The following is a 12738-nucleotide window of genomic DNA, read 5'->3' on the forward strand; positions in this document are numbered from 1 at the left end:
AATGGTGTTGAATGGAAATGTTAAGTGGAAAGACGGAAAGATAGTAGAATAAAAATTTATATACACATATTTTTATATAAAATTAATAATTAAAAATTATTAATAATAATTTAGATAAATATATTAAATTATTTAATCATTTTAAATTAATAATTTTTTATAAAGATAATTGTATATGAATTTTAATTTCAAAACAATTATAGGCGATATTTTGCTTATAGTACAATCAAATCCTGAAAAGTGAGTTAAGTAGTGTCTTTGTAACAAGATAATGTACTTTTCCCATTTTAGGTAAAGAATAAAGGCTTTCTAAAAAAGGAATGAAAGGACGAGCAAGGTGGAGTTGCCTAATAGGGTTGTATAGTTAGTTACAGTTATTAGGGATATTTTTTGATAGTGTCATGAAAAGTGGCTCATATCATATCACATATATTCTGTAGTTAAGACACCAATTTTTTATAGAGACATTAGTATATACGGCTGCATTTGTTTATAAATATAGAATATTTAAATAGAGATAAAAAAATATAAAATTATATTTAATAAATAAAATATTGATAGAAATATTATATTTAGAAATACTAATAAAAGGTATAATTTATTTTTTATTTTTTTTATTTTTATTAATTTTTTATAATTATATTTTTTATTTTTATATTTTTTTCAAAATTTTTAAATAAAAAACTGAGAATAAATTAGACTTTTACAATTTATTTTAGTTTATCACCAAATAAAATATAAAAATACTAATTTTTGTGTTTCTGTCTTTTATGTTTTGTTCTCAATATCTTATCTTATCTTGTTCTCAAAATCAAACGCAGCCAAAGTGTACACTAAATATATATTAAGTGTTTGGGTAAAGTATATTTTTTTATTCTTGAAGTTTGTTAAAAATTTAAAAAATATCTCTAAATTTTATTTTATTTTAATTTTGTCCAAGAAGTTATCAAATTGCATCAAATATACTCATAACGGCTAATTTTTCAAAAAATGTAAGAACGATTCAATAACAATTTTACAAGAATCTTTAACATAGGCAAACCAGACATAGTATGCATTATTACTGGATTAGTCCTAAACTTTATGAAAATTTAGCTGGTAAGAGTATAATTGATATAAATAAAAAATTTTAGGGAGAAAATTGAAATAAAATAAAATTTAGGAATATTTTTAAAATTTTTTATAAACTTCAAGGACGAAAAATATACTTTACCTTAAGTATTTTGTACAAAACATTAAAACAGAAAAATTAAATATGAGATACATATCATTTATTACATTTTGAGTTAAGTACTATTTAGATCTTTAAATTTTTTGGTAAAAATTAAAATTGTCTTTCAAATTAAAATTAATTTTAAAATAATCTTTTGTTAAGGGTAAATAACCATTTGCAAACCAAATTTATGTGTACCCCTAAAGTAAATAAAAAAGGCTATGTGCATGTCTCAATTTACATATCTATGTAAATCAAATTCAATGAATTCGAATTATAGACTTAGGTAGTAAATCGAATCTATAAGATTTGAATTGGTTTATTTTTGTGTTCATAGGTAAATCGAATTAATTCAATTCGACTGCCCAATAATAGTAAATCGAATCAAATAGTAACGATTTAACCCCCTTAGTAAATCGAATTCATTGAGTTCGATTTATAGCTGGTAATGGCTAATGGTAAATCAACTCCATTAGTTTCGATTTAGTATGAATTGTACTATGTATATAAATCTAAAGGAATTAATTCGATTTAGTATATGCGTAACGTATATAAATAGAAGCTGAACGTAAAATTTTCACCATAGTGAGATTCACAATGGCTAGTGATGAGAGTTTTTTAGTTCTTCTGCACTATAGAGGGTTAATCAAGAAGAAAACGCGATCATGAATTAAATTTACTGATAAAGACCCACTGAGTGTTTTCCTCACACCTTCGACAAGTTTCACTGAGTTTCAGAATACTATACTCCAGAGACTAGGGCTGCATGGCGTGAAACGGGTGGAGAAGTTATTCTATAGAATTTCGATTTCCGTGTTGCACGATGATGTGAAGTACAATTCATTCGTCAAGATTTGCAAGTTCTATTCCATTGTCGTCGGCAGTTTCCTGAAGTGAGGACCCCAAAGCTGCTGGCGAAGCTTGTGGATATGGTATATAGTTCTGGATGTTCGAATCGGAATCCTCAATCTTCAGAACATGCAGCCTACTTTAATTCTATGCCTATTGGTGCCTCATCATCTGTGCTGGTGATTGTTCCTAAGGCAGTTTTATTTGCATCCCCGTCCTTTGCAGCTAATCTGAACCGTAGCGGTAACGTAGGAGTTGGTGAGACTGGACCCTTGGGGGAGGTTGCGATTGCAACGCTGGTACTCCTATTATGGTCCGAATCTTTAGAGAGGGTGGAGTATCAGATGGGGTTGAGGATGCACTGCTTGATGATAATGATTATGTGGAGCCCGCCACGATAGCTGATGATACTGACGATGACATACCACGGACTACTCCACTTGTGGGTGGCGGAGCCTCTAGTTCAGAAACTCATCAGTACCCCCTGCACTTCTCGACTTTGGACTTGGATGTCATGGCACAACAAGGGGATCTGAAAGTACCTGTTAGTTTCGGGGCCAGAGATACACATAATACAAGAGTTGTATCTGAATTTCAAGTTGGTCAGCAGTTTCAGAATAAAGAGGATGTCATGTTAACGTGAAGACTTATAGCATTCGCTGTCGGGTCGAGTACAAGGTGTTAGAATATGATCATCGCAAGTACTATGGCAAGTGCAAGGAGTTTGGCAACGGGTGCACATGACTCATTCGGGTTAGCCTCCGCTAGCGCAGAGTTATTTGGGAGGTAAAACGGTACAATGGTCCTCACACTTGCCTAGCCACATCGATATCTAGTGATTATCATGTCATATCGACCTTCATACTGCTGATGATTAGAGCTGATGCTGCCGTCACGATCAAGGTACTGCAGAATGCCACTGAGTCACACTTTAGTTTAGACCGACTTACAGGAGGATTTGGATGGCTAAATAGAAGGCTGTGGCGCAGATTTATGGAGATTGGGAAGAGGCATACAATGACTTGCCACGATGGGTATTGGATGTACAGATCACGATGCCAGATAGTGTCGCGGTGTTGAGGACGAGTCCTGTGCGGGTTGGTGGGCAAGTGGATGCCTTTTCAGCTTATTTCCATTGGCTTTTCTTGACATTTCCACCGAGTATCGAGGCCTTCCGTCATTACAAGCTGTTGGTCAGTGTCGGCGGGACCCACCTATATAGCAAATACAGTGGTACACTACTTGTTGCGATTGCTCAGGACGACAACTCCAACATCATTCCTATTGCATTTGTACTTGTAGAGGGTGAGAATATTAATGTTGAGTCGTGGTCATTCTTTTTATCTCACTTTTAACAGCATGTGATGTCTCAATTGAGTATTCTAGTCATAGTAGATAAGCACAATGGGATAAAGGCTACTTTGGAAGTTCCTGATGGTGGCTAGCTTCCGCCTAATGCATACCGGGTCTTTTATATCCGTCACATGGGGGCGAATTTCACCCTGACTTTTAAGGGCAAGGATGCACAGAGGTTATTAGTAAATGCTGTTTATGCCAATACTGATGTCAACTTTGACTACTGGTTTGACATCCTCCGATCCGAAAATCCTATAATGTGTGACTAGGCTAATCGGATTGACTATACACATTAGACTCAACATTGGGATGAAGGTCGGAGATTCGGACATATGACTACAAATATCTCTGAGTGTGTGAACTCGATATTAAAGGGTTTGAGTCTCTTGAACGCTTCATTTTTATGTTTGGCAATTTTTTTATCCGCTTGAACACAAAAGTGATTTCGCCTCTGAATGCACGAAAAATTGTAGTCCATGGCGGCTAGTTATTTCTTTTCTACCAACCCTACCCTTCATTTTTTTTTTATAAAAAAGATATAAGTAACCATCTACTTTCATAATAGTTCTTTGTGATTCTTCGTTTCAAATTTTTTTCATCAAGATTTTTCAAAATTTTTATTTTGTTTTTATCACTTTTAGTACTCTTTTTTATATTTTTATTTTTATATTTTTATTGTATTTTTTTATTTATATAATAAATATTTTTTATATTATTTTTTTAGTGGTCTGACATTATGTTTTTAGAATTCATATTATTTTCTTGTTCATATGATATATGTTGTTGGTTTTATAAAATTTTTATTGTTTCTTATTTGTATGAGGTTTTTTCTATTTTTGCCGTACTCTATTTTTGTTTTGTATGAAATTTTTTTTATTTTTATTCGACTTTGTAAAATTTGTAATTGTAATTATTATATACTATGTTTATTATTAAATTTTTGTATAATATGAATTATGATCCTATCAAAAAGGATAAAATAAATAAAAAATTAATTATAAGTAATAATAGAGGATAAAGAAAGAGTAAAGTATCGTTTATAAACATTGATAGTAGGATAATATTGAATCACTTTTATAAACGTTAAGGATACAAATAAGACGATTTAAACGTTAGAGACACAAATAGAACTTATCCCAAACATTTAGGACAAAAACAATATTTTACTCTTTCTTTAAAATGGAAGTCTTATTTTTTTTTAGAAAAATTGTATCCAAACACCATAAAATTTTATACAAATATTTTTCATGAAAATTTTTTTCCCTCTATGCTCCACATGAACAATTTTTTTTATTGAGCCCCACATGCAAACGTGAAGATGTTTATATATTAATTATAAATATTGAAGGGTTAGAATATTTTGAACAGGGACCCAACATGCTTCTCGTCCTGGTCCTGCTCGTCCTTCAGCCTATCGTCTTCCTCCTGAAGTAGGTCATCTTTCTATTATTATTATTATTATTATTATTATTATTATTATTATTATAACTTCGAAGGATTTTAACCTATATGAATGTTTAATTTTAAGTAAAAAAAAAAAGAATTTACATTTAGATGTTATCAACTACGAGGTTGGTTATTTGAGCTATTCCTTTTTAACTACCTGAAACATATCATATAGCAAGGGTATACATGAGGTTTGGTTCGAAAATTTGATCTGGATTTAAGTATTTTGGGAACTAATAATTTGATGTGATTTCACTAGATTTAAGGTCGAATAAGGATCCAAAAATAGATTTGGTTATTATTTAGGGTCGGATTCGGGTCAATTGAATCCAGCTTCATCTATTATGTGTGCATTTTAAGGAGACTAAAAAAAGTATATATATTTTAAATTAATTTTAATATTATGTTATATTAATTATAAATTTATCGATTTGTTTTTAATCACACTTGTTGAATTAGAAAATAGATTAAAAAAGCATGAAATTAGAATTTATGGACAAATTCAAATTCAAATATAGATATTAACTTCTCGATAATAAATATATTTTTTCTTTTTTATAAATAAGTGCATAATAATTTTTTGCCATAAAATTTATCAACATTCGCACTTCACCGATTTAGACATGATTTTAGTGTGATTTAAAAATAGTAAAATTTTACCAAATTTAGAATCAGATCTAGATCTAGGCGAACTCGACTTCACCCTACTCATATACATCCCTATCATATACTTGGTAAGATCTCATCAACAATTGCAACTCTTGTTTCATAAATAAAAAGTTAAAATTTAAAACATTATTTCTTATTAGAATCACACAAGTTTTTAGAGTATGACTTATCTTTTCCCTCTACTTTTCATTCTTTAAAGTTAACTTTTACGACTAAATAAATAAGGGGGAAAATTGGTGTAATACTCTTAAAAAAATTCAACAGCTTATCAATACGTTTTAGTTATTCAGTAACAATCAAAATTTTTAATTAAATATCTAAATCAATGGTCACTTTTAAATATTTGCAAAATTAAAAGTATTAAAGTTGCAAAAGTAAAAAATATTTTACAAAATTGCTTTTAATTAAATTTTTCACTCATTCTCACTTTTCCATATTTTACTAACACCACTTGATTATAAATTAGTAAAAAATTAGTCAACATATTTAACGGTAGATATCATGGTTGTAATCTAAATAAAATAGTAGTATTTGTTAGAGTTTATTTAGGTGAACTTTTAAAAAAATATATACTTTTTTAAGTTATCTTTTTTCAAAAGATCTTATAAAAAAGTAAGAGTAATTTTATATTTGGATAACTCATATAAAAAGATCTTTTTATTTATCAATTATATTTGAGTATAACCATATAAAATTACTTTTTTGTTTATTTATTACGTGAAAAATATTTTTCTAAGATAAAGATCTTTTAAAAAAAGATATAAATTGTAATTTCTCAAAAAATATTTTTTTAGTACTTTTATTTTTATTGCTAGAAATTTACCAAACACGCTAAAAAATAAAAAAGATCTTTTTTATTGAAAAAATATCCTTTTAAATCAACTTAATAGCACCTAAATAATTATTTAATATCTTAATTAATTGGAATTTGCTATCCATCTGTCTCAAAAATGAAAATAACAAAAAAAAAATTGTAGTCTTATTATTTCAATTCTCAATTATGTGAATTATATTTTAAGTAGAAAAAAGAGTTTGACAATATTGTCAGTATTTACTATTTAGCAGTGGTTTGGGCCTAACCGCTGCAAAAATGAAGGTTTATGCGGCGAGTATCTATATGCAGCCAAATTACTATATATGCTATAAAACCTTAATTAACTTTTCTTTTTCTGTTTTGAAAATAAAGAATTATTATTTTCTTAATAGAAGTGCAGAATTTTTGAACATATAATTATTTGTGCCTTTATTTTTTCTTATTTAAATTTATACAACAAAATAAGGAAAGGTGGTTTAATTTTTTATTAGTACCCTTACAAAATTGAACCACGTATGAATACTTTTTATTTGATTTTATGGTATATAATTATTTATCATCGTCCCTTTTTAATTTTGTATTTTTATTTACTGCAGAAAAGGTGCAAACATGATATGGTGCAAACCTCGGACTGAGAATTGACGAAATTAGTATGGTTTCCAGAGAGAATAAAACTGATTATGTCAAATTGTCAATAGCAGTAGTTTAGTGGTGAATGAATTATAAAATAAACTTGTACGGGGTATATATTGGATTAAAACCTCAATACTAATTACATACAAGTAAAAAGATTATATTGCATAGAAAAATATTTCTATGTATATGTTAATTTTATCTTAATATAATACACCTTATTTATTTTACTTTAATATTTTTGTTGAAGTATTTTGCTTTAATTTTAATAGCAGAAATGTTCGGAGGCAAGCTATTTTTGCTAACGTTTGACCAACAATATATTTTTATATGATGGCAATTATATGTTCATCAAGGTTTTGCATACCGAAATATATGGGTAATGCACGCATGCATAAATAAAAATTTACATCTTCTAAAATAATGAAATTAATAAAGTAATAAAGTAAGACGTTAATTTTATCGTATGTAAGTCTCACTATATTAATTAAGAGTAATTAAATCTTTACTTATTAATTATAAGAGGTAGGACTGCACATGGATTAGATCAAATATGAGTAATATTTCGATCCAATCCACATTAAGATCATCGGATCAGATCTAATATCCGCATTTCTTAACGTAGGATTCGATCCAATTCGCAAATTTACGGATCGGATCGGGTATCAGATATCCGGCTAAAAATAAGAAATCTAATAATTAAAAAATTGAAAAATTCTCTTAAAAAAACAAAATCATAATATAAACAACTAGCACAAAAGATTGAAGAATTGAAAATTTCATGGCAAATAGTATTACCAAATTCAACATAACAACAGTACTATAGAACCAAAATTTTCTTATGATAGTCACTATAAGAAAAATGTTGAATACCGTCGAATTTAGCATTGGAGGTTAGCGGTGGTTTAGCAGCGGCAGTACCGGCGTCAGATTTTGTAATAAATTTGTCGGATAAAAAACTTACGGTCGGACACAAAACCCTATCCCCCTCATTTCAAATTACACACACACACACACTCTCTCTCTCTCTCCCCTCACCGTCTCCTTTCTCACTCTCTCTCTAACCCTCTCGTCTCTCACACACTCTCATCGTCCCCGACAGCCCCCTCTCGTCGTCTTCATTCACAGTCGTTGTTGGCTTTCCACCGTAGTTTGTGTGTCGCAGCTCTCCTTGGTCTTCTCGTTGCCGACTCAGTCAAGAAAAAACAGAAGCAACCAGCAATTGCCACCCCTAGTTCGGACCTCATCGTCTTCTTGCTTTGTCGCCTGCTTTGCGCCGGTTTCATCGCCGAGCCACTGTGGGTGAGTTCCTGGTTGCATTCCCCTATTTTTTCGTTGCAGGTCACACTGCACACTTCACAAATTCTTGCATTCTTTTTAACTAATTAATTAATTTGTTATTTTGCTATAAATCATCATTGAAATTTAATCAATTTTTTGATTGATTTAATAGTACAATTGAAGGGTTGATACTATAATTTTAACTAAATTTTTTAGGTTTATGTCTTAAGAATAAAGAGTTCCTGTTTAGAGAATCTTAACCTGTAATTGTAATGATGAAGTTGATTTAGGTGTGGTTGTGCTGAATTTTAGCCTGTTAATTTTTTTTAGTTATATATTGGGTTATAATTTGATAAATTAAGTAACTGATTAACGATATTGATTATGAATCTATTTAGTTATTATTGTTGTTGATTATAACTTGTTATTTAGTACATCTAAATTTAATAGCGGACAGAATTCAATTTAAAATAAAAAAAATGAGCTAGAGTCCAAACTTAAAGGAAATAGAAGCAGAATCAAGAACCCAAAGCTTAATGGAAATAGAAGCAGAGACACAACACAAAAGTAGAAGCCAGAAGAAGCAGATGTAGAAGTAGACACGAGAAGAAGAAGTGGAAGCCAGAAGTTGAAGCCCAAAGTAGAATGACAACTTCGAACCTCGAGGACACTGGAACAACGTCTATGAGGAGAGTGGTGAGGAAGAGAGCGGCGAGGAACAACGGCAAAAAGGCAAGCGGCAAGGAGAGGACTGAGAGGCGCAGAAGATTGGGGAAGAGGAATAGATGGACTGAGGAAAAGAGGACTAGGCAGTCTGGCAGCGTAGAAGAGGAGTGAGCAGGTGAGGCGAGGGCCTTTGCTATGACGGTGAGGTTGGATAATAAGATAGAAGAGCCCGTGAAGAGAGGAGAGCCTAGAGGGAGCGAGTGAGGTGAGTTGGGGGGAGGGGGTTAGCGCAGCCAATAGGAAGGGAATGGGATTAGGGTTTTATATGAATGAGTTTTAAATATATATTCTTATTTATTTATAATTTTTAATTTAATTTTGAATTTGCGGATCGGATCTACGGATACAGATATAAAATCTGTGATCCGATCATGATCCTGCAGATTAGATAATATTCACAATTTGTGGATCTAATACGGATAAATACTGCAAATCTGCAGATATTATCTTATTCATGTTCACCCATAATAAGAGGTAATACTCAGTGATCTTTGAAATTCACAATATTCATTAAAATAATTCTTGACTTTTGAAAATGACCAAATTGATCCTTGAATTTACAAATTTTGATCTTTGTTCGTCTCTAATTTAACTACAATTAACATAGTGCTGACATGGAGCGTTACAGTACTAGTGTGGTATTTTCAACATAGATAAGACTTTAGTATAATTAAATAGGTATTAGATTGATTAATTAGAATCATTTTAGTCTCTACACTAATATAAAATTATTTAACTGAAATGCATCCAATTAACTGATTTAAGATACCTATTTGATATTGTAGCAACACTTTGATTCATCCTAGGTGAGGAGTAGATGATGTACAAATACAATGCTTGGTAGGTAAGAGTCACTAAGATCCTCTAGGAGATAATTGCAAATATCCACAACAAGGATGCTCTGGCAGACTTGATCCCGGATTATATCCTCGCATAGCTCAAGCAATACTGGGACATATAGGATTATTAGGCAACTCAGGCTAGGGGATCGACCAGCAATCGAGCATCTAGCACCAGGGGATTTATGCACATAAGGGGATCTACCACCTACCTGGCGACGATGAAGAAGATGGTTCATATAAACTAATTGTGTTACTCATTCGTTTGCTTTATTTTTTGTAAATATGATATATAATGACTTCAAGTTGTTCTAAAATATATTAACAAGAGAGTGAGTCAGGTTGTGCACACACTTGGAGCAAGATATTCAAAAAGACGCTCACAAGGAAGGATGAACGCTCACAGTGGGTCGACAAGCGCTCTTAAGGGGCTGTTGTGAGTTTCTTAAACCCTAACAATTATTCAAAATTATGGTTTATATTTAAATAATGCTAAACCTTCTCTAATATGAAATCAACGCCTATTCTAGGATACCATGGCAAAGGCTAAGGAAGAGCATGTGGCACAAATCGATCAGGGGCCAGAGCCCCCACCAGTTGACGAGGATGCCTTGTGGACGGAGCATGCGGAAGAGGGTATACCGTGTAAAATATGTCTCTACCACCACAATTCTGTGTTTCTCTGGTGCCTGGTCCATTGCCAATGGACCTGTGGACGACAGGGAGCAGTGGTTACCTGCTCAATAGGGAGTTGGCACAGGACTTGGAGCGAGAACTACAACAGCACAAGACGAGATACGCAGAGTTGGATGTACACTACCAACAGGAGCGCACTACAAGAAAAATCACTTTTAGCGGCCATTTATTTTGTTTTTAGTGGCAATTATAACATTTGTCGATAAAGACTTTTTTTAATGGCTGCAAAAAGTATATAGTTTTTAGCGGCCATTTTCTTGGTAATTTATATGGCCATCAAAAGTAATTCTAAAATTGCAATGTTATTCACTTTTACCAGCCATTACTATTGCCGCTAAACTCTTAAGACTTTTTTAGTTATATTATACTCATTTTCTTAGAAGTAACGAACTATTTTTTTTTTTAGAATCTCAATTATTTTTGCCAATAATCATTATTGTTATGCATAATATAAATATACTTAAATTAATTACTACAAAATGAGATATTTCATTGAACTCAAAATATTGATACACAAATTTCTCTTGAAAAGTAATAAATCATGTTACAAATCTAAACAACAAAAAATGCTACAAGCCTATAACTATGTTACATCAATGTAGCAATACAAGTGTTAGCAATGAACTAAAGTTGCACCTTTAAAAGTAGCCTAGCTTTCATTTTTTGCAATTGATCTAAGAATTTAAAAATAAATGAAGAAGAAAAAATCATGAATCATGAATATACTAAAGAATCCAAAACTATAAACCCTTGGCTACTTTTCAAGGAATTGATAGTTTGGCAATGTTTTTCGCCTTGACACTAATGACACAATTCTCCTAGCTTTGAAGTTGGTCTTTGCTCTTTTTTGAAAAATTCGAAACCTATAGCCACGAAGGTCCCTTAATCTTTCTTTTAACCAGAAAAAGCTCTAGAGCACTGCACATAAAGATAGATCCTACCAAACAAACCAAAATTCCATATGAAGAAACTTTGTTAGGTGTATCTAACAGGTTTGAATGGTAAGTAATAATGAAATAAAATTATTTGTTTTAAAGTTTAGAAATGATTTGAAAACCTGCTTGTCGATAAACCTTGGAACAGTTTTATCCAAACCAAATGATTGTCATATGAATTTTCATTTATTTTTTCACAGAATTCAACCAAGCCTATGCAAATATACTTTTATTCACAATAATAAATAACAAATGATATATATAGGTCACAGATTTATGATGTTACAAGTGGTGGAACCAAGGCTACATATTACTAATTTGGTGTGAGAATCTAGCAAGTACCTATAAAACCAAGCCAAGAGATATGTCTTCAGAATATATGCAAACAAATGGAAACTGAGGGACTTACCACACTGTCACCAACCTTGAACCACTTATTTTGACTATTCTTCACATAGCTCACAGTGACCAGAAAAGGCAGCATTCATGATATCCAAGTGAACAACTACACCATACAGTCTATATATAGGTGATTTATCACTAGTCCCACTCATGAAAGGAGCCAAGTCAAGAGTTTTAGGGAACTAGATAGGCTTGTTAAGCTTTCCAAACTTTTCTGACTGCAAGACAAATGTAACAAATTTAATGTACTGTGTCCATATAGACAACACAAATAAAGGTAATAACATATTATACTTTGAATTTAAGACATAAAGTACTTGATTTTCATTATGTATGGATCATTCAAAGAATTTCCCAACAATTTCCATTAGCATGATTTAAGTCCATGATATATTTATGGAAAGAAATTGAAAGGTATAAGATAATTTTGCATAATTGTGAAAGAAAATATTTATTTTCAATTCAACAAGTGTATCCTAAATTGAAAATATAGACTTACTGTAAATTTGTTAGCATTAAAGTATCATTAGTGGAAGAAAGATGAAGAGAAATGTATAAGTTAATTCTATAGAGAAGAAAACAAAGGCAGCATTGAAAACAGTCTTAACTAGAGGTCTACCTTACTAAACACAACAAATAATAGTTTTTCACTTAAAAATTATGTCATTCCAACTTCCATGTCTATATAGTAAAGGGTAGGAAAGCAACAACTTCTAACCTTGACCTCAAATTTCTTGGTGGTCTTGATTATGAACCTGCCATCTTGAGTGAGGTAAAACAAGCTTCCACTTTTTCCAGGAGAAAACTCCTCACAACATGCAAGAGAAAAAGAGTGAAGTAGTAATTTCTTGGCCTTCACCAATCCAAGAAGTGATTTAT

The sequence above is a fragment of the Arachis ipaensis genome, chromosome B1 (assembly GCF_059453495.1).
Source record: "Arachis ipaensis isolate K30076 ecotype BB chromosome B1, ASM5945349v1, whole genome shotgun sequence".
Taxonomy (NCBI): domain Eukaryota; kingdom Viridiplantae; phylum Streptophyta; class Magnoliopsida; order Fabales; family Fabaceae; genus Arachis; species Arachis ipaensis.